The 24,058-nt window shown below is 41.6% G+C and overlaps 1 protein-coding gene across 3 annotated transcripts in view; it reads right to left on the bottom strand.

Annotated features, from left to right (window-relative positions):
- TNKS (tankyrase) overlaps nt 1-24,058 on the bottom strand; it is a 140,904-nt gene that overhangs the window by 68,433 nt on the left and 48,413 nt on the right. The window lies entirely within an intron of this gene.

The raw sequence follows: 24,058 nt of genomic DNA, 5'->3' as shown, positions 1-24,058 counted from the left end.
GGGAAAGGGGAACCCCTCAGCCACCCAACAGCTGGTGGGATGCCACTGAGCCCAGGGAGGGCTGGCTGATAGCATTCAGGAGAAGTGGGTGGCACTGTCCACAGGACAGGCTGCTGCTGGCACAGGCTGTGCTCCCACCAGAGGGCTCTGCCAACACAGCTAAAGCCACTTGGCTACGAAGCGTATCAAAGGCCAGCCTGCAGCATTTGGCCACAGCCACCCAATAAAATATTCATTTGCAAAGCATTTGAAAACAAACCATGCGTGCTTGTGGCACGGATGAATTTCAAGTTCTGAGCTGAAATACAGGAATACGGGCCATCAACTTTCACATAATACTTCTGATCAAAGAATGTCAAACTGTTTTACTTGAACCAAGCTAATAACATCACTTAAAGAGCTCCTTTGGGCAGGTTAGGATTTATCGTTTTGCAAAAGGGCATCTGCAGAACAACACAGGCAACAGCCTGAATTTTCCAAATCTCTTAGCAGTTGCTAGCTTTGAGAGAAAAACATCTTTCCAATCGCAGCATCAATACAGAGGATTTTTGGCAGCAATATTTTGGACAGCACAAAGCCTGTCTGCCAGGGGTGTGAAACAGACCCTGCCACAGAAGACCAAAACTGAAATATGAGGTTGCAAACAATTTTCGTCTATTTGCTGTCCAGCCTTTCCACCGTATCTCAGCTCAACCCCTCCTTTCTGTATTTCATGGCAAGCCCAAACACACAGCCACACCACCAGACACATTCTGCCTCACTAGGTAGGTGAGAACTTGCCAGGCATGCCTCCCTTCTCCATACAAGAGAGCCAGAGCAACAGCCCCAGAAGTTTGCCACTTCTTGGTCCAGCAGCCCAGGAGGAGGGTACGGACTTGCTCACCTCTGCAGGCCTGAAGGTGAGGACAGAAAGGGTGTGAACTGAGAAGCAGAGAAAGCTATACCAAAGCAGTGTCCCTGTTCCTATCTTGTCAGACAAAAGCTGGTAGGTAAGCAGAAACTGCTCAGGGTCTGGTGTTCACTGCATCTGATCAAGTTCATTGCTTACAGCTTGCTCAGCATCCTCTAAACCACGAGGTTGCCTACTTGCTCCCAGCTCCAGATCACACCACTGCTTCTCCATTTATGCTGGAACTAGGTGGTCACCACCGATAAGCACAGATAACCAGTGTTTCAAAGTACAGCTACCACCAGGCAGCTAACTAGCCCTATCTCTGGCCCCTCCCAGGAGAAAACCAGTTACCTCCAAGACCTCTGGTCAGCTGCTACAAACTACAGTGACCACAGCTCCACATGCTATGTAGCCACTGCTGTACCTGGCCCCAGCTGCATTTTGCAGTAGCTGATTAGCAGCAAATGCTTATTAACTATGAGGCATCAAAGGCTGCTTGCACCCTGCGGTTAAGCAGATCAGTAGTTGGAAGCTCAACTGAGATCTCAGTGGAAGACCGGAGACCTTGCCTTGCGCTGAGACAACACGCTGATCAGCAGCCACTTTGAATCCAACGGCAGCAGATGAAAGTAACTGAAGAAGAGTACTGGACTGGAGATATACAGACATATAGAGGAACATTTTATTTGGGAGAATGACAGACAGGCATGCACCAACAGTGACAGGCCGATACCTTTATGGACTCCTAATGTACTCCCTTCGTTTGTGCTTTCCAGCTTAATGATAGAAGTTGCAGACAGTAAAGCACAACCAGCCTGTTGCACCTAGTCTCCAACAAACCCTCCTCTACCATCAACCTGTTCTTCCTGCTTACCATCTTCAGGGGTGCCACCTTCCTATTTTTGTGGTTATTCATGCCAGATGATTAGGTGGCGTTACACTGGGTCACGCTGGAAAGCTAAGTGTAGCATAAATCAATTCCGTTATTAAAGAGTTACAAGGAGTAACAGTCACTCCACTTCTAGCTTTAGCTGACTAAAAACCTTTATTTTAAACTTACTAGACGAGTCTGTGAAACACAACCATCATATATGCATGCGTTCGAGACAAAAGAAAAAATCTGAAATTCTGGAAAAAACTAACATAATGAAGCAATCCTACAGCATACTTTACAGACAAATAACCCTATTTCACCCTCCCCCAAAAGCGCTGAAATTTTATCTGAACACTGCAAGCTGAAAAACCTATCTGAATACATGGCATAAACTAACAGTGCTTTTTCAATGCATCTACACTAAGAAACAAGGTGAATTGCTCTCCTTTCTCTCTTTCCCCCCGTACACGTCAGGTAATACAGAAACCAGCCGGAGCTAAAGTATCAACTTGGACAAAGCATTTTTTTGCATCATCAAACTATCACGTGCCAGTTTTCCACAGTGAGGACAATTCCCTAAAAATTAATCCCACGCAGATCAAACCAAGCCATTATTATCCAAAATTAACAGCAGAAAATAATGGGCGGGAAATGGATGAAACTATTTGCTATCAAATCTAAAAACTAAAGAGGATTAACAAGTTGCACATCATACGGAATCACAGTTGCAATTTAAATCCCCAGACGACTGATAAACGGTGAAAAAAATTTACACTAGCCAACAGTACCCTGCTTCTGAGACATGGACAAAAGGATGTGGGCCTGATGAATGTTCAACTGTGGCCACAGGCTGGGGAGAGAAGATTCATGAGCATCACAAAATGGTTGAGGTTGAGAGGACCTCCAGAGGATCTTCTACTCAAGCAGAACCACCTAAAGCAGCCTGCCCAGAACTGTGTCCAGGCAGCTTCTGAATCTCTCCAAGGACAGACACTCTACAACCACTCTGGGCAAGCGTACCAGTGCTCAGTCCCACTGAGCTTGACTCACTTTCCAGGTGACAATCTCTTCAGGACATCCTGTTTCTTTCTTGGAAGCTGCAGGCCTAGCAGCACTGGAAGTCTGGGGTGAAAACCTGCTCCGTTACAAAACATGGCAGCTCTACATTTGACTTCGACCACAGACCACCTACCCTGAAAACCTGAAGTACCACTTCTGAAAATCAATGTCCCACACAAAGATTGACAAAGTACTTGTGAACAGCCCTGCAGATACTTTCCAAGTAAGTATTCAGAATTACCCAGCAACACAGTTGACATGGGCTCCCCAGAACAACAGCAGAAACAGTGGGTATCAGAATCTCTCCTTTTTCCTCATTTAAGTGTTTCTAGTGCCTTTGCAACTGGGTACTCTGTTAACACGGGAACGCATGGGTCTGCTGGGAAATCAGCATCAGAGCCCTGATGCAGCTGGGGGCACTGAGAACTTGTTTTTACATCAGATTCATTGCTTCATCCAGCTCAGCCTCTGGCCATCCACGCAGGTCCCCGAGAATGAAGAGCCTGGGCAAGATGGTGCAAAGAGGGAAGGGAAGCAGATTCTGCATTTGGGTTGGCACTGCTACAAAGAAAGCAACCTATGGCTCAGAATCCAGAGTTTACCAAAAAAATAAACATCATAGAAATAAATTCCAATATACCTTTTCTAAGACCCTCCAGGACTTCACAGATGTATGAGCAAGCAATGAGCGCACATCCACACATGCCATCCTTTTTAATGCACTGCGATCTTATTTAAGTATTTTAAAAAAATATTCAAGTTCTATTGCTTGTGGCAGAAGACTAGGGTTTGGGTTGGGGTGGGTTTTTTTGCAAGTGGTGTTTGAGGTTTTTGGTTTTGTTTTCTTTTTTGCTTGTTTTTTTAAACACACTTTTTTTTAAGCAAACTCAAATTTATTTTCAACGTGGCTGTTTTTGAAAGGGTCCAATCACACCATTAAAATACTCACCAGTTCCTTCTCATTTAGCTTCTAAGTAAAGCAACAGGTGAGCCTAAAACATGGAGTTAAATCAGAGCAAGGTACTTTTACCATACAAAAAGCACAAGGTTGTTGGAGTAACTGCCTGACAGCAAAAAAAATTCAACAATATAAAAAAGAAGTATGTTGAAATAATATCATTTGGGAAAAGGCATTTATACCTAAGAAGTACAACACATGAGAAGGATAAGGAACAAAAATAATAATTTCAGGTTTTATTATTATACTCCTTCCCACTTTTTTGGCTTTAATTTCTTTATGCCTCTTGCACTTCTCCACTCAGCTGTTTCTCTCAAGTGAATGGGCTGATTTTATAAACTGTCTTGACAAATAGGCTTGACCAGGAACACAGCAACACCCTAATTTTAAGCTCATCACAGATAAAAACCACCAAAGCAACTCTACTATATGCAAGAGTGACAGAAAACCAACTCAGGAGATTGTGTCTTCACTAACAAGTTGCAGACAAGGGGAAATGTTACCAAGGAGGAAAGGTTTGGTACCCTGCCTCTGCCTCTTCTCCTGAAGGTGAGTCATGGCTGTGCATGCAGATTCAAAGCAGTCATTTTGGTTTTGGCCACAACTCTACCAAACCAGAGAGCTAGCAGCATTCTACCTGGAATAACTTTCAGTTACGTGGACAGAGCTCAAATCCAGAGCATTCCTGATTTAGTCTTCTAGAAACGGAAAGCTGGATCTCTTCTAAGGCCTTGCAGGAAGCAGCACATCAGGAAAACTGCAGCTTTGTATAGCAGAGATTGGCAAAACCTCTGCTAATGTCTTAGTTGATGGAAAAGGTCCTTATCATCAACTCAAAGCATATATATTACATAAGTCTATATAAGATACAGTGACTATTAGATGCTGTTTTCATCTCTAAGTATATATTGCACACGTACATTATGGGGGTTTTGTCACTAGGAAGAATTAGGTGCTATATCAAAATGGGTCTTTGTTGCACATGCAATTATCACAGAATGATTAGGGTTGGAAGAGACCTCTGGAGATCATCTAGTCCAACCTCGTGCTAAAGCAGGTTCTCCTAGAGCAGGTTGCACAGGATCGTGTCCAGGTAGGTTCTGAATGTCTCCAGAGAAGGAGACGCCACAGCCTCCCTGGGCAGCCTGTGCCAGGGCTCTGTCACCCCCAAGGTAAAGACGTTTTCCCTCATATTCAGACGGAACTGCCTGTGCTGCAGTTTGTGCCCGTTGCCCCTTGTCCTGTCGCTGGGCACCTCTGAAAAGAGCCTGGCCCCGTCCTCTCGACACTCGCCCTTAAGGTATGTGTAGCCACCGATGAGATCCCTCTCAGCCTTCTCCAGGCTGAGCAGGCCCAGCTCCCTCAGCCCTTCCCCATAAGGGGGATGCCCCGGTCCCCTCATCGCCCTCGCAGCCTCCGCTGGGCCCTCTCCAGCAGTTCCCTGTCTCTCTTACTGGACCCAGTACTCCAGGTGCGGCCTCACCAGGGGGCAGGTAGAGGGGCAGGACAACCTCCCTCGACCTGCTGGCCACGCTCCTCCTAATGCACCCCAGGATGCCACTGGCACCTTGGCCACCAGGGCACCCTGCTGGCTCACGGGCAACTTGCTGCCCACCAGAACTCCCAGGTCCTTCTCCACAGAGCTGCCCCCCAGCAGGTCAGCCCCAGCCTGTACTGGCTGTACTTGCTGTCCAGGCTCTAGCCTGTCTAGGTCTCACCAAGTGGCAGTGCAACTTTCTGGTGTATCAGCCACTCCTCCCAGTTTTGTATCTTCAGCAAAGTTAACAGGGGTACCCTCTGTCCCTTCAGCCATGTCACTGATGATTAAGTTGAAGAGGATCGGACCCAGCACTGACCCCTGGGGAAGACCACCAGCTACAGGCCTCCAGCCAGACTCTGCGCCGCTGATCACAACCCTCCGAGCTCTGCCATTCAGCCAGTTCTCGATCCACCTCGCTGTCCACCCATCTAACCCACACCTCCTGAGCTTACCTGTGAGTATGTTATGGGAGATGGTGTCAAAAGCCTTGCTGAGGTCAAGGAGACAACACCCATGGCTCTCCCCTTGTCTACTCAGCCAGTCATTCCATCATAGAAGGCTATTAGGTTGGTCAGGCATGATTTCCCCTTGGTGAATCCATGTTGACCACTCCTGATAACCTTCTTTTCCTCCCCATGCTTTGAGATGACCTCCAGGATGAGCTGTTCCATCACCTTTCCAGGGATGGAGATGAGACCGATCAGCCTGTAGGTTCCTGGGTCCTCCTTTTTGCCCTTTTTGAAGGCTGGAGTGACACTGACTTTCCTCCAGTCCTCAGGCACCTGTCCCGTCCACCATGACCTTTCAAAGATGATGGAGAATGGCTTGGCAATAACATCTGCCAGCTCCCTCAGCACCCAGGGGTGCATCCCATTGGGACCCATGGATTTGTGGGTGTTAGGTTTGCCTAAATTATCTCTAACCTGAACCTCCTCAACCAAGGAAAAGTCTTCCTTTCTCCAGACTTCCTCTCTTGCCTCCAGGGTCTGGATTCCTGAGGACTGGCCTTAGCAGTAAAGACTGAAGCAAAGGAAGTATTCAGTAATTCAATTATAGCACCATTAAGTTTACAGTTGGCACATAACATACCTCTGTTTCTCAGAGGAGCTCTTTTCAGTGGTGCTGACCTATTTGTTAAAAAATGCTATCAGATTTCCTTCACCATACAGCAGCAGGAAAATGAAAAAGTCCCTTTGTCAGAGGGTTTCAAATGCCTTAACTCTTAAATTGTAAGATACAAAGATGAAGCTATGTCAGTCATAGCAGTCAAACAGGATTCTTCCTGAACGTGCAGGGAAAGGACAACACACAACACTGCAAGACCACAGCAACAGTAAAAAACCCCAACCCAATAAAGCAACAAAAAAACCCTAAAACCATCTATCATGTAGTGATCCATATAATAATCTTACCTTCAACAATACTACCATACCCTACAATATAATTTCTTCTGAAATAAATCTTGACAAATCTTCTAAAACTCATTCTCTTTAGTGTACCTGTACAAGTAGTTTCAATTTCTTCATATTAGTGCATTCTACCCATATAAACACCATGGACACATCCATTTCTTATTCGTAGTGTGAAAAACATTATTTTCAATACAACTGCTATTTCATAATACTGTACTTTTCTTGAGGGCATACCACCACTCTCATCTGTCATGTCTTCAGGCAGATTGGAAGAGGAAAAAGAATTGCAGAATTTCAAGAGACTGGGAAGAAAATCCAAACCTTCTGCACATCAAAACACACTGGTGAGGGGGAAAAACCAAAGGGCTTCAGGCTCATCTTTTCACCGAAGTTCAACACTCATGAGATCTCTTGTGAAATACATGTGGAAAAGGAAATTTGACTGTGTTTTTCCAGAGCTGTTGAGCCTTCCCCACCACTCACCCCTTTGTGCCTCATGCAAAGGAACATTCCTATGGCTCTCCCTCTTCCCTTCATTTCTTGTATTAATTCCAGTTATCAGCAAACAAACCTCCACTGCAATTCCCACTACTCCAGCCATGCTCTATATTAATAATGAATAAACTGTCCTATTCCATTTTTCCAGCAACTATCTCTTTCTCATTTCTGTGATATGTCTGCATATGTATTTTCTCCCCAAGATTTCTAGGAAATCTGTCCAGACAAAGACAAAGGACTAAGAAACTCTCTTTGTCAGAGACTTCAGTACAGTAGATGTGGACAGATAGCCAAGTAGTACATCCATAACTGAGCAGGAAAAATAAGCTGCTTTCAGATCGGTGCATCCTTTTCAAAAGCCAGCTCCCTCCCCTGTCTTTTCAAACAATCTCCTCAAACAAGGAAATTACTTGATTCCCCAGAATATTCTCCAAAAAGAAACCACAGAAATGCCTGTTTATAACTGACACAAAGCATGGAAGAAACCCAGCAGCAAATACATACATATAACCCTCAGGAAAGCCATATTGTACAAAAGCAAGCTCCAAAATTATTCTCCATCATCTAATCTTTCTCTGAAAAGAACTCCAGAGTGAACATGAGCAGACTAGCATTTGCAATGTCTCCAATTTTCCCCTTGTAGATATAACATGCTAGCAAGCTGAGGACACTGTCTGAAAATCTACAGCTGGATTCAAAACTGAAGCGTTTATTTTAACCAAAAAATCTATACTCTCTTAGATACAGCAAACACGATGGATTTTGTACTAACAATTTGTACAGATTTAAAGGAGTGGGTTTTTTTTAATGTTTGCTAGGAAATGAATACGAGAGACATAAAACGTACATATATGCCAAATCATTTTTTTACTGACTTACGGAGTTTTTTACTCAACAGTACAATCCCTCCTCTGTACACCTGAAGCTGCCCCATGTATTCAGACTTACTCTACAAGCCTGAGAAAACAGAGACTGCCACCTTGTAAAAACACACACATATTGCCACGCTTGCCCTGCAGCACATACCCTGGAAGGAACTCAAATCCAGTTAAATCACTTCTGTACCTCCTAGACAAAAACCCAAAACATTTCCTATGCCTCCTGGGCCACAGAGCTGTGAGCAGAAGCAAGGAACTCCTTTGAAACTGGAGGAAACACAGGGCAAACCTGTCAAACACACAGCAATGAAACCACCTAGCTGTATTTTGGAAGTTAAAGAAAATAATGCTGCAACATTGCTTTTACTATCAAGAGCAGACATATCACTAAAGGGAAGAGAGTTAACATATTTTTATGCAATGCTTAAAGTACAGCAAATAAACCCTTACTGAAAGTAAATAAAAGAAGACGTAATAGATCTTGTTATAATGAACAATTTTGTCATGCCAAACAGGAAACGAATCTGTCAATTCTGTTTAAATATTTTGAAAAGTATGCATTTCCCCACAACAAAAAAAAAGGTAACAAAATAACCCAACTGCTTTTCCACTTATATTAAATCCATAACTCGATTTTATCTCACTGTTGTGGGCAAATTTCCCCTCCCCATGGATTTTTATTTGCCAGTTAAGAGTCAAAAGACAGTTGGAAAATAAGGAAAAGCTTGGTACAATTTGAGCGAGAGAGGAGACAGTAGCATGGCTGGAAACAGGGTATGTGGATCGATATGAAAGACTTGTGCTAGCACCTGAGAGTAAAGAAAAGCTGTGTTTGACTTGCAACGTCCCTACCCTCCCTTATCCTTCCTATTAGGTCTTATGATACAGGGAATAGATACTTAAAAGCAATGGTTCCCTTTGTCTCACTTCTAAAAATTATCTTTAACTCTTTTTCTGAACACACATTTGCACTAGCAGCGATCAGTCACAGTAACTCTGCTCAAGCTTTGCCAGATCTAAGCAGTGGTGTGGTCTCTCTGTACCCACTTGGGCAAAGATCTCTGTGCCCCACATGGGGCTAGGGGTGTGCTGTTAAGAGGAAAGAAAGTTTGGATTTAACCAGAAGTGTTCAGAATTAAATCTGCAAACCGTTGTTCCTTACTAAAAAGTATCTATTAAAATACCAGCTGGGGGAAAATGAATTTGTTATTTACATTCAGGCAATTTTTGCTACTCCTATTGGAATAACATACCACAAGAAGGAAATATAGCAATAATATCTACTGCCAATATGCAGGAGGTCTACCTGTGAAGGGTTACATTATTTACCAACAACGAAAGAATAACAAACTACTACATACAGCTCAAGTTTTGTAAACATTTTCAGTCCCTTACATCCACCTCATTGTTTTAAATGCTTTGCTAGTCAAATGTCTGATAGAACAGTTCAGGTGGAAGGGACTGACAATAACCATGCAGTCCAACTGCTTGACAAGTTAAAGCACACTAAGGGCATTGCCCAAAAGCCTCAAACACTGACAGGCTTGGGGCATCAACCACCTCTCCAGGAAGCCAGTCTGCCTTTGACCACCCTCTTGGTAAAGAAATGCTTCCTAATGTCAGGTTTTCCCTGATGCAGCTTCGAGCCATTGCCGTGTGTCCTGTCACTGGATACCAGGGGGAAGAGCTCAGCATCTCTCCCTCTCCACCTCCCCCCCTCAGGGAGCTGCAGAGAGCAACGAGGTCGCCCCTCAGCCTCCTCTCCAAACCAGACAAGCCCAAAGTCCTCAGCTGCTCCTCATAGGCAACAGGATTACACATATGACTTCTTCAAAAATAACCCTCATTGCCACAAAATGACAATATAGTTCATTACAAAGACTAGAAACAGAATAGCACCGCAGAAAAAAACTAAGAAGGCTTATTGCAGGAAAGACATACTAACATTACTTAAAGACAATGAGAGCAGCCTGGGGAACTGAAGCTCTTATGTTTCATCTCCGAAGGAGAGTATTTGTTTTTCAATTTTTCATTTATGCACAGAAAGTTTCATCTGATGCAACAGAGGGCTGCCTGTTCAAGAGTTACCCTACACAAGCTGGCTCTACAGAAACCAGTCAGCAGTCATGTCCAGGTTGACACTGTTGACAGAACACGTGCGCTGTCACAGGTATGTCCATGAATAAAGCACCTTCCAAACCAGATGATCCCCCTTCATTGCAGGCCAGAATGGAAATATATAAATTGTGTGTACCCTCAGCACAACAGCTCTGCAGGTTTCTGTGCAATTAGACTACCTGAAAGGTAGTTTAATTACGTTCTGCATGAAGTAAGGCAAAATACTGCTTTCCATTCTCAGTTACTTCCAGTAATTCTCATTTTTAAAGACTCTGCTTACCTCAAATAGTTCAAAATATAATTGGCCAAAAAGTATTTCTGTATTCCTCATTCATCATAACCACTGATGATCTTAAATATCCCCAAGAAAATACATTTAAATGATCCTCTTAAAAGGTAATAGGATTACCAGCAGCTCCTAAAACAGCCTATTTTGCCAGTGGCTTTATTTCAAAGTTATTCTGAAGTATGCTTCATTTTTAACCTCCAAAAAAGTGGTATTTCAAACCTCCATTTGACCTAAAATAAAAAGAGGACCATGCAAGAATTAACACAGGTTTTCTCTACTATGTTCTAGGTGTATTAGTTCACCATGAGCTCAGTATTACCACTCCTTCCAGAAAGCGCGTACCATCAAGGAGAAATAATACTGTACTTTCCCCACCACTAGCTTAGAATTCTTGCTTATCATTTCTGTTAAAGCCTAGTTACTGATGCAGGAGATGGTGAGATCCATTACTGAGAGACGTTGCTTCCTGACATGGACTCCTTTTTGCCATCCTCCAAGCACATCTCAGCAGAACAGAGCAAAGACAGGTTATAAGAGAACTGGGTCAGTCCTCAGAGCACTGGACAATGAAAACTGCAGGGAGGACGAACAAAGTCCCAGAGAAAAGACAGTTCTCGCTAGATCACATTGTGCCATTAAAATAGTTCTCGCATATATATAAAGCATAACGACCTTTAGTACAATCAAAATGGGTTTGGATTTAGATGAAGGACGCAAGGCTGAAAAGAAACAGGTAACAGGTAAGGCAATATGCAAAGGGAGGGAGTAATAAAAGTTTTCATTTCCCTTTTTCTATTCAACAGTCACTCCAGCAGTCTTGACCCCTGGCAGTGAGCTACCTAGGAGTCACAAAACAGTCTAAGACATCCACCTCTGATTTTTGTCAAGACAGTTTTTACATTTACCATTTTGGTCCAAACAGAAGACTATGCTTACACACAGAGGCTGTCATCATCTTGAACACGCAGATGGTGCTTCACAAGAAAGTTCTGATCTAAGAATCAGTGGTGACCTCTGGCGACTTGAGCCATACTTGGAAGCATGATACTTTCAGCTTTTAGGGGGGGATTCTCAGCCAGCAGCTAAGCAGCAGGGTTTCAGCATTCACACTCCTCTTTCCCCCTTTTCTCACCTTTTTCAAGGTGCTGCTCCTAACCATAGCAAAGAGAGAATATCCTATATGGGAAGGTACAGCCACATATAGTAAGGAGCCACAATGCATACAAGTCGTAAATTATTTTCCCTCTGACTTGATAGCTCTGCAGGAGAAAAACCACTCATCTACCATGTTGCAGTAGTGCAGACAGACAAAAGTGCAGATTCTCAAGATAGAGCTACATTTTCCCTGCCAATGATCAGGAACAGGTTTCCCTGGATAGCTCAACGTTATTTCAAGAGGAAAAAATAATTCCATAAAAGGCAAGATTTACCAAGTAATTAGATGAACAATTTCTAGAACACTGATTAAAGTTCTCATCTAGCTCCCTGAAGATACTGCATCATTTGAAAAGTGAACACTTAGAATACCTGTCTTTTAGATTTGCAGGGAAGATCAACAATGCAAATGCAGAGATGTTATTCTCTCCATTCTTAGGCAAGTATCAGATTTAATACATTAACATGCTGCTGATTTTTTTAATGTGTGGTTTGTGGGGTTTTTTTTTTTTTTTTACATAGAAGAAAGATTGCCTTTTATCTACTGGAAACTGGAAAAGTTGTTCACAAAAGATTTTTTTGCTATGATTGTGTCCTGGTTTGGGCTGGGATAGAGTTAATTTTCTTCTTAGTAGCTGGTACAGCGCTGTGTGAGAATAGCGTTAATATCATACTTATGCTTTTAGTTGTTGTTAAGTAACATTTATACTATGTCAAGGACTTTTCAGTTTCTTGGGCCAGTGAGAGGGCTGAAGGGGCACAAGAAATTGGGAGCACAGTCAAAACCACTGACATGAACTAGCTAAAGGGATATTCCATGCCATTAAAAAAAATAAAAATTGGAGTAGTAATTATTATTACTACTATAATAAAGTAGCAAGAGTAATATGACCATCAAGAAAAGGCTTTTATAAAAATATTAGTAAAGGCTGGACATTATTTTTTTAAAAAACAGATTAAAATATAGTCAGTTCTTAGCTATTCACAGGGAAGGTTCTAAAGGCTCTGCTTTCCTTCACCACTGCTGGTAGGAACTGAGCTCTTGATGCAAAACGCGTATTTTACTGAGTCCACCTCTCTGCACAATTTATTCAAAAGCTTTTCAGAAATGAATAGCCCAATTTCCCTGGATTCAATGACATCCCATGTTTGCTTTTTGTTACTTCTGTCCCCTCCCACATTACCTTCCCACAAGCAAAAGCAGACTCCTTCTAGAAGCTTCATGGATTCTGCACAGAATCAGTCATTTGTCGTGAGAAGCAGCTGTTCTACGGCTGGCAGTGGTAGATGTGAGGATTGAGAGGTATTCAAAAGTAGTGACATGCATCACAGGGTTTTTTTCTGCTGTCTTCACAACAGTCATACTGACATGGTCCTCCACCTACAGTCATACTAGGCTTATTTCCCAGAACAGCTGGCAGCCTTGTCAGCCACTTGCATCATCTGGCTTGGCTTACATCAGACACAGAAGCATAGCAAGAGGTGATGATTTTGTCAAAGATGGCAGTCAGGTGAAAGCTGCTAGTAATGCTGCAACTCCGTGAGTCTGCTGCTGGTGTAAGGACAGAGCTACTTCCCTGCCCAAACTGAAAGAATAAACCGAATTCTGAATCTATGCAAAAATATTCTTGCCATTACACAAAATAAAGTTCAAACAGACAAGAACAACGTTGTATTCTTTAAAGGCAAGCAAAAACAAATATGCAGAGCACAGAAGGAGGTGGACCATAATGCTCTGTGGCCAATAAATAGTCAAATAAATTTATGTGCTGAAAATGCTACTGAAACAGCAGAAAACACAGAAGGTTTCATTTCAAAACACAAGAGAATGCCCTCTAAAGAGTAAAGCGCTCACTTCTTAGTGACCCAAGGAAAATATAACACCATAGAAAGGAAACATGCCATTCAAAAATCTGCACCCTACAGAGTAGGCAACTATTTCTAAACATGTTATGATGACAACACTTCAAAATACATGCTTGAAAGTGCTAGAGCAACAGTCCTCTTAATGCAGCATGCAGTGCAGTCCTGGACTATATATAGCTTCTATTCAAAGACAAAAAAGAATGTTATCTATGAATAACAGTCTCCTGGAGGTATTTTTCCAAGTACTTTTTTTGTTTGCAAGTTGTTTTAAATAGTCCTTATGTATTAAGACATTTATATTACCAATCCCCTTCCCTGAATCCTCCAAAAAGCCTCAAATCATCGCTTGTACTCCTTGCAAAGCAAAATTTTGTGCTTGTCTTTCCTCAACACCTGAAAAATGATACTGTTCTCTCTGGAATGTAACACTTGGCTCTTCTGCCAACAAAGAAGCTATCAACCACCAGTCAGTTTTTCAGCTTCTCTTGGCTCGTTCACTGACTCTAGGACTGGTACCTCACCATCTTAATTTCGCTCTTGAAAGATGCTACATCTGTGAAATACTACAGACATTTCATTGCTGCAGACAGCTAGCTGCAATTTATGGATAGAAAAGACAAGCTCCTTTGTAAAGAAATAATGTGTTTTTAATGTTTTACTGATTCTTGCCTTCAACGCTAGCTGAAGACAGAACACCCTTCTCCACTTGGCAGCACTGGTTTTCTTCCCACCAGCTTTGCCTCAGTTTTTAATCAGTTTAGCAATATAGAACATGGAGACAAAAGAAAGATAGCAGTAAGTATGTAAAAATGGAAACTGCACGTCATAGAAGGGAAACAAGAGCTGAATGTACTCTATCTGTGCACCATCCAAGAACGCTGATGGAAGAAGCACATGCTTTTTTTTTTTGAAGTTCTGGTAAGATATTGTCATAAACTTACCAAGATGGCTGGCACTGCTAGTTCAGGGCCTCCTTTTAAGGCGAGATCGATGCTTGACCTCAACAGCAAGTACAGGTCAAAAACAATTTGCAGGGAAAGATGACAGAACACAGTATGTGACAGCATCAGAAAGGTAAATTACCCCAAACAAATCTTTGATGCAATTACCGATGATTAAAAGAAAAACACAGGATACCTTATCCATACAGATACACAGGGAATTACTAGTTCAGGTATCGCAGCAATGCTGAAGAACCTGAAGAGAATACAAATCAGGTTATCCCTGAAAAGAAAACCACTGGGCTAGAAGTAGGGGGGCAGCCTGCCCTGTGGCTTGAATAATTTATTCCTAATACCTTCAGTTCAGTAGGAATACCTTCAATCCATGCAGTGATCTGGCAGGGTTGATCACTGCATTAGCCACAGCTGTGTCAAGGCTGCCATTCGACCGAATTACCAATTGAAATACAACAGCAAGGTTAAAAAAAACCTCATTATGATCCCAACCAAACCCCACAAAACTGTGACATGACAAAAGAGAGACAAATAATCCAGAACAACCAACATCCACATTGTCTGTCCCCATGGGACAAACTGAATGAGGCCAGAAAAGGTTAGGGGATTCTGCTCCAGTGGTCACATTACTGTAACATTAATTTTACTTCCAACACTGCAGCCTGTCAGGAAGCCTTTAATTGAAAAGCCACCTTCTTTCCCCTTACTGGACTTTCATCCTTAACTGTGCAACCCACTGCAATAGCAGTATGCCATTAACTCTGTGACTATTATTTGCACGTAATTTAAAAGAAAACAACCAAAAAACAATAAAACCAAGCACCATTTGTGATATGCTTTCACAAATTTTGCTGAACATTCAAGCTCAAGTTACAAGGTGAGGCATTTCGTATGCTCCCCTACTTTGACTCAAGGCCACTTATCACTTATCTGTCTTTATTTCACAGTCACATTTAAGCCTCCTTCTAAATCAGCGGAGAGAGAGAGAGGACTGGAAGATCTCTGTACATTAGGTGTCATTGCTGCCACTGGATCTAATAACCATTACATGGCCATGAATACCTTTAGGCTGGAAATACAAGTTCAAAGCTAGCACAGGAATGATTTCTGAACTGGGCTCTCAGCAGATTTTTGTTGTCCTCAGCACTCTTAACATCTGCATGCTAGAGCACGGTCTGTATATTAAGCAAATTATATATCATGATCATCTGTAACGACACAAGTCTTAGACTTGATGATACAGAAAGTTTCGTGGGGTTTAAACTCCTCTGCTTCGATTTTAAAAATTGTCCTTCATTTCCCCAGTTTCACAGATCCGATTCTCAAATGAACAAAGACTCATTTACTCTGCTCTGGCAGCGTAAAGCAATTTTGAAGGCCAGATCTGATGATCCTTTAGGCCACCAAAAGTAGTAACAAAGTAACTTTAAACAAATGAATGAATAATCAATTCACTCTGTATTTACTTACACATTTTATCTTCAGACTTTTAAGTTTAATTCAGCTTTCTTCATCTGAACTTCTCAAGATTTATGTATATTTTTCCACTACTGAGAAGCTGTGGATTATAAAATGCCTATTCCAAGTGCCAAAAATAGTATGGTTAGGGCACACTAAGCTATGTTTAACTTTAAGCATGCATGTGAGCAGCCCTACTGACCTTGATATTCTCATGTCTAATATGCTTTGTTGAACTGCAGCTCCAAGAAAGGCTATCACATTTCTTAAAAAAAAAAAATAAAATAAAAATCTCTTAGTCTCTTGCTCTTCAGCTCAAACCTGCACTGTAATGAATTCTGGCCTGCTGCCCTGCACTGTGCTGCCATGCTCCACTGCAAGCACACACCTATTTCAATAAACATCAGATTATCATTGCTCTCAAGGAAGACGGTACTACCTGCCTACAGTATCTCTAGAACTCTTTTTGCATAACCCTCTTGCTTTTTTCAGAATGAAGAAACCAAGTCAGTGTACTACTTCATTAATCTGTTGTTCAACTCATTTTGTCTTTTCAGCAAGGCTGACCGAGCAACAAATGCCAAATAAAAGACACCACTGCAGCCACATAATCAACTGTTCTACCTGATGCCATTATCACAGCCAACCTTCCTTCCTAAAATGATTTACATATGCACTGTGTAATGGTGTGGCAGCACAGTAATAATACTTACCAGTCTATCTAAAGCGCTCGGCACTCTATAGAAACAAAAGCAACTGTGAGTACTGAATTATGAAAATCTGGACATTGCATGGATTGCCAAATCTTCTTCAAGTCAGACAAGCTATGACAAGCACTTCTTTCAACCTCCACATGATGCAGACTCAACTCCGTTGGGCAGTTTCACTCTAAATCTCTCTAACCTCTCCTTGTTTGCCAAGCAGGAAGAGATGTACTTCAACCCTCTGGAGACTACTGGAAGAGGAGGAAAACACGGAAAAAATAAGGACTTGTTTCAGACATTACTCAAAGCACATAGGTACCCAGACACATAGAAAGAAGCCATTCTAGAGGTAAGTAGGACAAGCGGGGAAAAGAAACAGAACAGTTCAGAGACAGAGGTGGTGCAGGACAAGAGAAAGAAGGGTTACAGACAGGAATAATTTTAATATCGAAAGAGACATTAAGAATCCTCCAAGTGAATTAATGTGTACAAATATCTCCTTGGTGAGTAGCAAACCTCACTGACTACCACCTGCATATACACCAACAGAATAAAATAGTAAGCATAGTGACTTTGCATCCAAATTCATTCCAAACAACACTCTGGACTGTGTTCATAAAACATTTACCATTGGTAAGTGCATAATTACAGGTAAAGTTCTCCTACCTACCTTCACCAACAGTAAGACTGTGCTCAAAGCAGTCTTTCTCTCACAAGCCTCTATTTGAGAAGCAGGACTTTTAAACCCTATTGATCTGACTGCTATGATATATATAAACATATACTCATTTGGCAATGGCAACGTTACAAGGTGGTGTTGATGTATTTGGGATCTGGTGACATTCCTCAAAATCTCCACCTCTGTAAAGAATAACAAGATTCATTGCACCTGCGAGACTTTAAAAAACTGGAATTGTTCACAGGAGAGACAAAGGCTCTAAGACTTTGTATTTCCAAATCAGGGAACTGGACATCACTGTTGCTAAGTCTATTTGACAATATACAAATCCAGTATACTAAAAGCCTAACTTGAAAAAAACCAAATATAACAGAGGAGGAAATGGAAAGTATATGAAGGATGAAGGCACATGAATTAAGGAAAAAGTACAGAAAATAGATACCTGGTATGTTAATATGACAGCAATGACCATCTCTACACAAAGGAAGAGCTGTAATTGGAAACTTTTCGGTAAAGCAGCAACAAAAAGACATAAAGCTCTTTGGTATTTTATATAATCCCATCCTATAACAGAAACAGTTGCTTTCTTAGGAGAGGAGGCAAAAACTAAAATTTCACCCATATATAGAGGAGAGGGATGCTATTGCTTACTCAAGACCAGTTGTTCTGACATGCCCAAGTGGGCCAACAGCAAAGTATGCGAAGGGACTGTTTCAAATCTGTCTTCTAGTTAATCTTAGTTAATCCTAACTCTTAACCTTTATCCCACCTTCTTCCATGGTATACCTCCACTCAGCACATCAGAGAAGTCTGACAGTATTTAGCTGCCTTCCCTGCCCATTCCGATACAGTTCAACATGCCTCCTGGAGCAATCATTGAGAAGATAGTTATGCTTCCAAATACTGAAATAGCATTTCAAAATGGAAATGCCTGGGACAAAGGCAGGAGCCTTGGCATTGCAAAAACCTTTGTCAATACTGTATTTATTTAATCGGTTTGGTTACTTAAAAACAGAGTTGATGCTTCCCACCTTACATCTTATTCCTGCTGTATCTTAAATCAAAGTGCAAATCCTACAACTTACCATTCACCAGCTGACTTCTGCTCTAGATCTGATTCTACCCCAATGAAGATCTGCAGCTATAAGCATATTAGGAGCACCAATTACCGACTAGGACAGAAAAAAACCAACATCCCAGAGACCTGGGCTCAGGTTCCCCATACAACTTCAATTTTTAAATTTCTGATCACGTTCGTGTCCGACTTCCAGCCTTCATGTATTTCTACAATTTCCCCTCCCCACCCCCCCATCCCTACATGCACTTCCATAAGATTTTGATGTGGTTTAATTAAAGCAAAACTACAGGCAAACAGACACATTTTTGATCATACACTTTCCCAACAGCATTTCACTTGTGCTACAAGAAGTAGCACTCTTGGGTAAGTGCTACTAAATGCTGTGATTGACCAAACGTCATTTGCAAAATCTGGTGGTTTTCCTTGGTAAGTGGTAGAATCAAGAAATGGCACAAATGTATCAGCTTAGGTTTTTTTCAACAGAAAAGCTGCTAGCTGATGTCAGGGAAGAAATGCAAAGCAAATGCAACTAAACCACTGTTTGAGCCTAAACAGCACATGAAACAGTAACTTCAAATTAATTGCTTCCCTCATGTCAACTGAGCATCCCTCAGACAACAGCAAGTTTTTAGAAGTCATCCTTGTCAACTGTTTTAGTGCTCAAAGCACTTCACTAAAGATTACATAACTATTTACATTGAATGACAGCATATTTTGAACAAGTCTTTTAACAACTCATGGCCAAGCTGAAGCATTCCAATGCAATTTGCTTTCAAAAGTTTGGTAAACATCATTTAGGCTGAAAGCCTGTTGGTGTGTACTTGCATGGTTTCCTCAATCACTCACCATTTCCACACCTGGTAGCATAGTCTGGTGCTTAACTGGTACCTTAAGGAAGTAAACTGGAACAAATACTCCCTACTGGAAGTATCTAACTTTCAGCTGTAACCTGACAGCAAGTTCTTTGGAGGTTTTGCCACAGAAAACATTCAGAAACTTACAGTTTGGCCAAATTGGGGTGGACTTCCATAGGAGTAGCTAAAGGCACACCTCTGAACCAAGTGCAAATGCCTGCCAAAGTTGAAGTTCCTGCTTCAACTATGAAATATTTTGTTTCAGACACTGAGAAAATACTAGATGGGGATTTTTGGGGTTTTTTTTGGTTTTTTTTTTACCGTAAGGATGATCAAACACCAGATCAGGCTGCCCTGAGGAGTTGTGGAATCTCCATCCTTGGAGCTTTTCAAAACCTGACTGGACATGGTCCTGGGGCAATCTGCTCCAGCTGACCTTGCTTTGAGCAGGTGGGCTGGACTAGACTATCTCCAGAAGTCCCTTCCAACTTGAGAGCTTCTGCTATTCAGTGACACCAAACCAGTTTTTAATCTCAGGTCTCTAAACTGTAAAATGAAAAAAGACATAAATCCATTAATTTTGATGGTAGGCTTAAACAAAATGTCAATAAATGATTCTCAGACACTTCTGGTTCTCGGGCAGTTCAATTTCTATTTTAAATGCAAAGGCAAGTGACAAGAAGGAAGAAAGGAGATCAAGCAGAATTGTTGAACTAAATAATTTCAGTGCTTCTATTGAAGCACCGTTACCTGAACAGACCCACAGCTAATTCTGATTTAAAAAGCATGGCCTAAAGACACTTCCTTGCTTTTGCTATCAAGTATGGGAAACCAGGACAATCATTTATGGGGTCAACAATCAGAAAACACAATAAGAACGCTGCAGCAACAAGAAAGACAGGCTCAAATGGAGAAGACATTTTCCAGAAGCCTTTCAAAAACATATCTTTGTAGATCACATAGCATGCTGGCATGAATCTGATACAGCAGCTTCATGCCAAATAATGTCTTTTAGATGCCCACAATGTTCTCAGAAAGACCACCTTGGGCAAGAGTTAGCTCACCTAAGGCTCACTAAAAAAATTGACTCCAATTGTCTTGTAGCAAGTTTTCAAATGTACAGGTTTGCACAGCTGGCCTATAAAAATTACCTACAAGGCTAAAATATCTACACCTGGTGTATCTACACCAGGCTGTACAAGTCTTCTAGACTTAACGCTTTTGATTATCTTTGAAGTAAGTTTACCAGACTGAATACATGATGCATGGGATACTATTAACACAGAGGGGAAAAGAAGTGATCTACCGGTAACAGTATGCCACTCTGCAGAAAAAAAAGTGTAAGATACACTGGTGCAAAAGAAAAATATAAGCAGTAGCACCAGCCTGAGCCCCAGGAGTTAGACCTGCAAAATAAACCTCTTTCAGTAGTCTTGATGGTACCTCAAGGTACCATCAGAGGCACTTCAGAGGACAACTTGCTTCTCGGGTCAAGATGGATTTTAGCACACCAGTAACTATTAACTGGTCTCATCTCCGCTGCAAATACACTGGTGTCTGCTCCCTGCAATCTGGTTCCCTTCTTGCACCAGAAAAAGCCACAGGCAGCTCCCTCTGTGCTTTCTGCATCACAACATACACCCATTATGAATGGCTCTATAGAGCCTTTTTTTCAAGACCCCTCTTCTACTTTAAAAAACAGAACGGCCATGGAAGAGTCACAATCATAGATCAGAAACTACACACTTAGGAATTTGCCATGGAGAAAGAGGGAGCAGTGGGACATTTTAGAAGCATGTTCGTGGACTTCTAAATTATTATTCTGGCTGTGATGCCAAAATCCAAAAATTATTATCTAAAGTACTAGCTCTGAAGCCTCTGGAAAATGTTAGAGACTTATTAGGGCAGGAAGAACGCCAGGAAATAAAATTTCTGGTAAGCAGTCACACAGCATGACATTTTCCTTACCCATTAAATGCAGTACTTAATATCCTCAGTTTTATTTATGTTTGTACTATATGGAGGAGTAGATGCTTTCTTTAAAGTAGAAAGTGTTATGTTAATTAGCATAAAATTTTGGTTTTAACATTATAGAGGCTTTTGTCTAGATAAATACTAACCACCATCAGCGCTGCAATGCCAAGTAAAATCAACACACATTTTTTAAATGCTTACCTGACTTGTAGCCGGCACTGTAAAGCAAAATGCAATAGAAATGACTAAAATTCACAGCAGCCAACTATACCAAAAATGATACCTGCTCTTTATACAGACTAACAAATTACTACTACATTCTGCATTCATGTCATCTTTGAGGAGCAGGAAGATCATGCTAATTACAATGGCACAGACTTAGACTTTAATTACAGCTAAAACTCAAGCAAATCTTATTAATTACTACAGAAGTGAGATATTTAAATTTTTTAGATTAGTATACACTTCTTCCAAGGACAGATATGGCTTGAGAAAACAGTAGCATTACTCACAATCAGAAATAATTCTTTTGAGGGCTCAAATCACAAAATATTTTGATAATCTTTCATGTCTAACTTCCGAATGAACAAAATATTTTCCAGGATAGGTAACAATGTAAAACAGAAAATACAATATCCTCATTTTTAAAAAAACTACATGTAAAATGGGAAAAGGTAAGTTACACAGTTTTGAGCCAGAGCAGGTGTATTCATTTTTACACTGTCCCCAGTTATGGTAAGTTTCAATACAAAGATAGCCATTTGCAAATTCAGACTCTTTTACAGTGAGAAAAGAAAAAAAAAAAAAAAAAAAAAAGGGATGAAAACTTTTCTTCAGGTACAAGCATTTGTTTTTTTGGTTGGGGTTTTTTGTGGTGTTTTATTATGTTATTTTTAAAGGTGACAAATACACTGCAGACAAAATTGAATGTGGGATGAAGCAGAACAACTGATACATTCATACCATGGATCCAAAGGGCTTTCTAGTATGGGCAAAGTTAAATAACAGAGGTTAAACTCCAGACGCCTATATTTTCAAATTAGCCTGGCAGCACTGTATATGTGTGTATATATATATACATACATACACATACATATATATACATATACACACGGTACACAGCAGACATCAATCATTACAAGTGAGGCTCATTTTTGAGAGCTGAAGTTAACACTGCTTTTAACAAATTTGAGTTTCAGTGTGGCCCAAAGGCTACTTCATCTCTCCAGCTTTCAAGTGGGTGCAGAAGTTAAGGTTTTGGTAGCAGGAGGTGCTGCTGGGGTGGCCTGTGCTGGACACAGCCCCTTACAGCTGGCTCCAACAGATCCACCACTGGCCAAAGCTGAGCCCATCAGTGATGCCGGTGGTGACTCTGTGGTAACATACTTAAGAAAGGGTAAAAACCAGTGTGCAGCAGCTGTGAGAGAAGAGTGAGAAAATGTGAAGGCAACAGCCCTGCAGATACCCAGGCCAGTGAAGGAGGGGGAGGAGGTGCTCCAGCCACTGGAGCAAATATTCCCCCTGCAGCCCATGGAGGAGGCCACAGTGGCATGGGCTGTCCCCCTGCCAGTCCATGGAGGACCATGCCAGAACAGGTATCCACACTGCAGCCCATGGAGAGCCTGACACCATAGCAGGTGCCCTGAAGGAAGCTGCAGCCTATGGGGAGCCCACACAGAAGCAGATTTTCTGGCAGCTGTGGCCCACAGAGGATCCACACTGGAGCAGTCTGCTCCCAAAGGACTGTACCCTGTGGGGAGGAAACCCATGCTAAAGCAGTAAACAGGTTACTAAAGGATGACTAACGGGTCTTGGTCAATCTTTCAGATATGCAGGAAACACTGAAACAAAGAGCATCAACCCATAGCTACATACAAAGCTGAGGGTACTGGACCAATTCAACAATTCTCTTTAAAAAGGAGCATACCCAGTTCTTTTAGCCTCCTTTTAACTTTAGGATTAATAAACATCTAAATAGTTCACTAGCTACTACAACTCCACATCAAACAAACGTAAGACTTGATCTTCAAACCACTGGCAATACAAAGAAAAAAAAAAAAAAATCTACGCATCGGTTAGTGCTGTGTAGGTTTTCCTCAGGTCTACTACGTATTTGCATCTCTATTTCCAAAAAGACTCTTCGTTCACCATTCTGACAAACAGCACAGAATATATTAATTCCTGTGCTGGTTAATATAATTATTCAAGACAATACAGACTTTTTGATTGGTCAGAAGACCATCAAGTTTCCTATGTTCAATGGCGCACTCTTTTTTTCAGGAGCGTGGAGAATATTGTTTCTTTCTACCAGAAAAAGTGACTGTCTCTGTCTAAAATTGTATTTTTCTGAAACTTCAAGATAGCAGTAATGTCTAGCGATTCTCATTAAACCCGCCGCTACTTCGCTGTAAATAACATGCTCATCAAAACATGTACTTCATAAATCTTGGGCAAGACCCGTATTGTTCTCTTCTGGCTTGTCAGGTCTGCCTGCCTTTTCCATATGTCAGCAAATAAAATGAAAGAGACACCTCATTTTTAGAGGCACCTCATCCAGGAGCAAGGTGAATCAAATAGAACTGGGAGAAGAGAATAAGGAGGAGGAATGCAGGGAATAGCCTCAGGGCCCTCATGCCTTTTCCAACAAAGTCAAGTCTGTGGAAAGAATAAAGGCACTGCAGGGAAACAAGGAAGGTGCAGGAGGAGAGACCTGGTAACGTGAACTTTGCTGTCAGTTCACTGCTTGCATGGAGCCAACCACCCACGTCTTCCAAGGTCTGGACTTTGCTATTATGATCAAATGCTTGCAAGTTTTA

Source organism: Falco biarmicus, chromosome 1, assembly GCF_023638135.1.
Source record: "Falco biarmicus isolate bFalBia1 chromosome 1, bFalBia1.pri, whole genome shotgun sequence".
Lineage (NCBI taxonomy): Eukaryota > Metazoa > Chordata > Aves > Falconiformes > Falconidae > Falco > Falco biarmicus.
The sequence above is the reverse complement of the archived record's forward strand: the minus strand, read 5'-3'. Positions and strand labels throughout refer to the sequence as shown.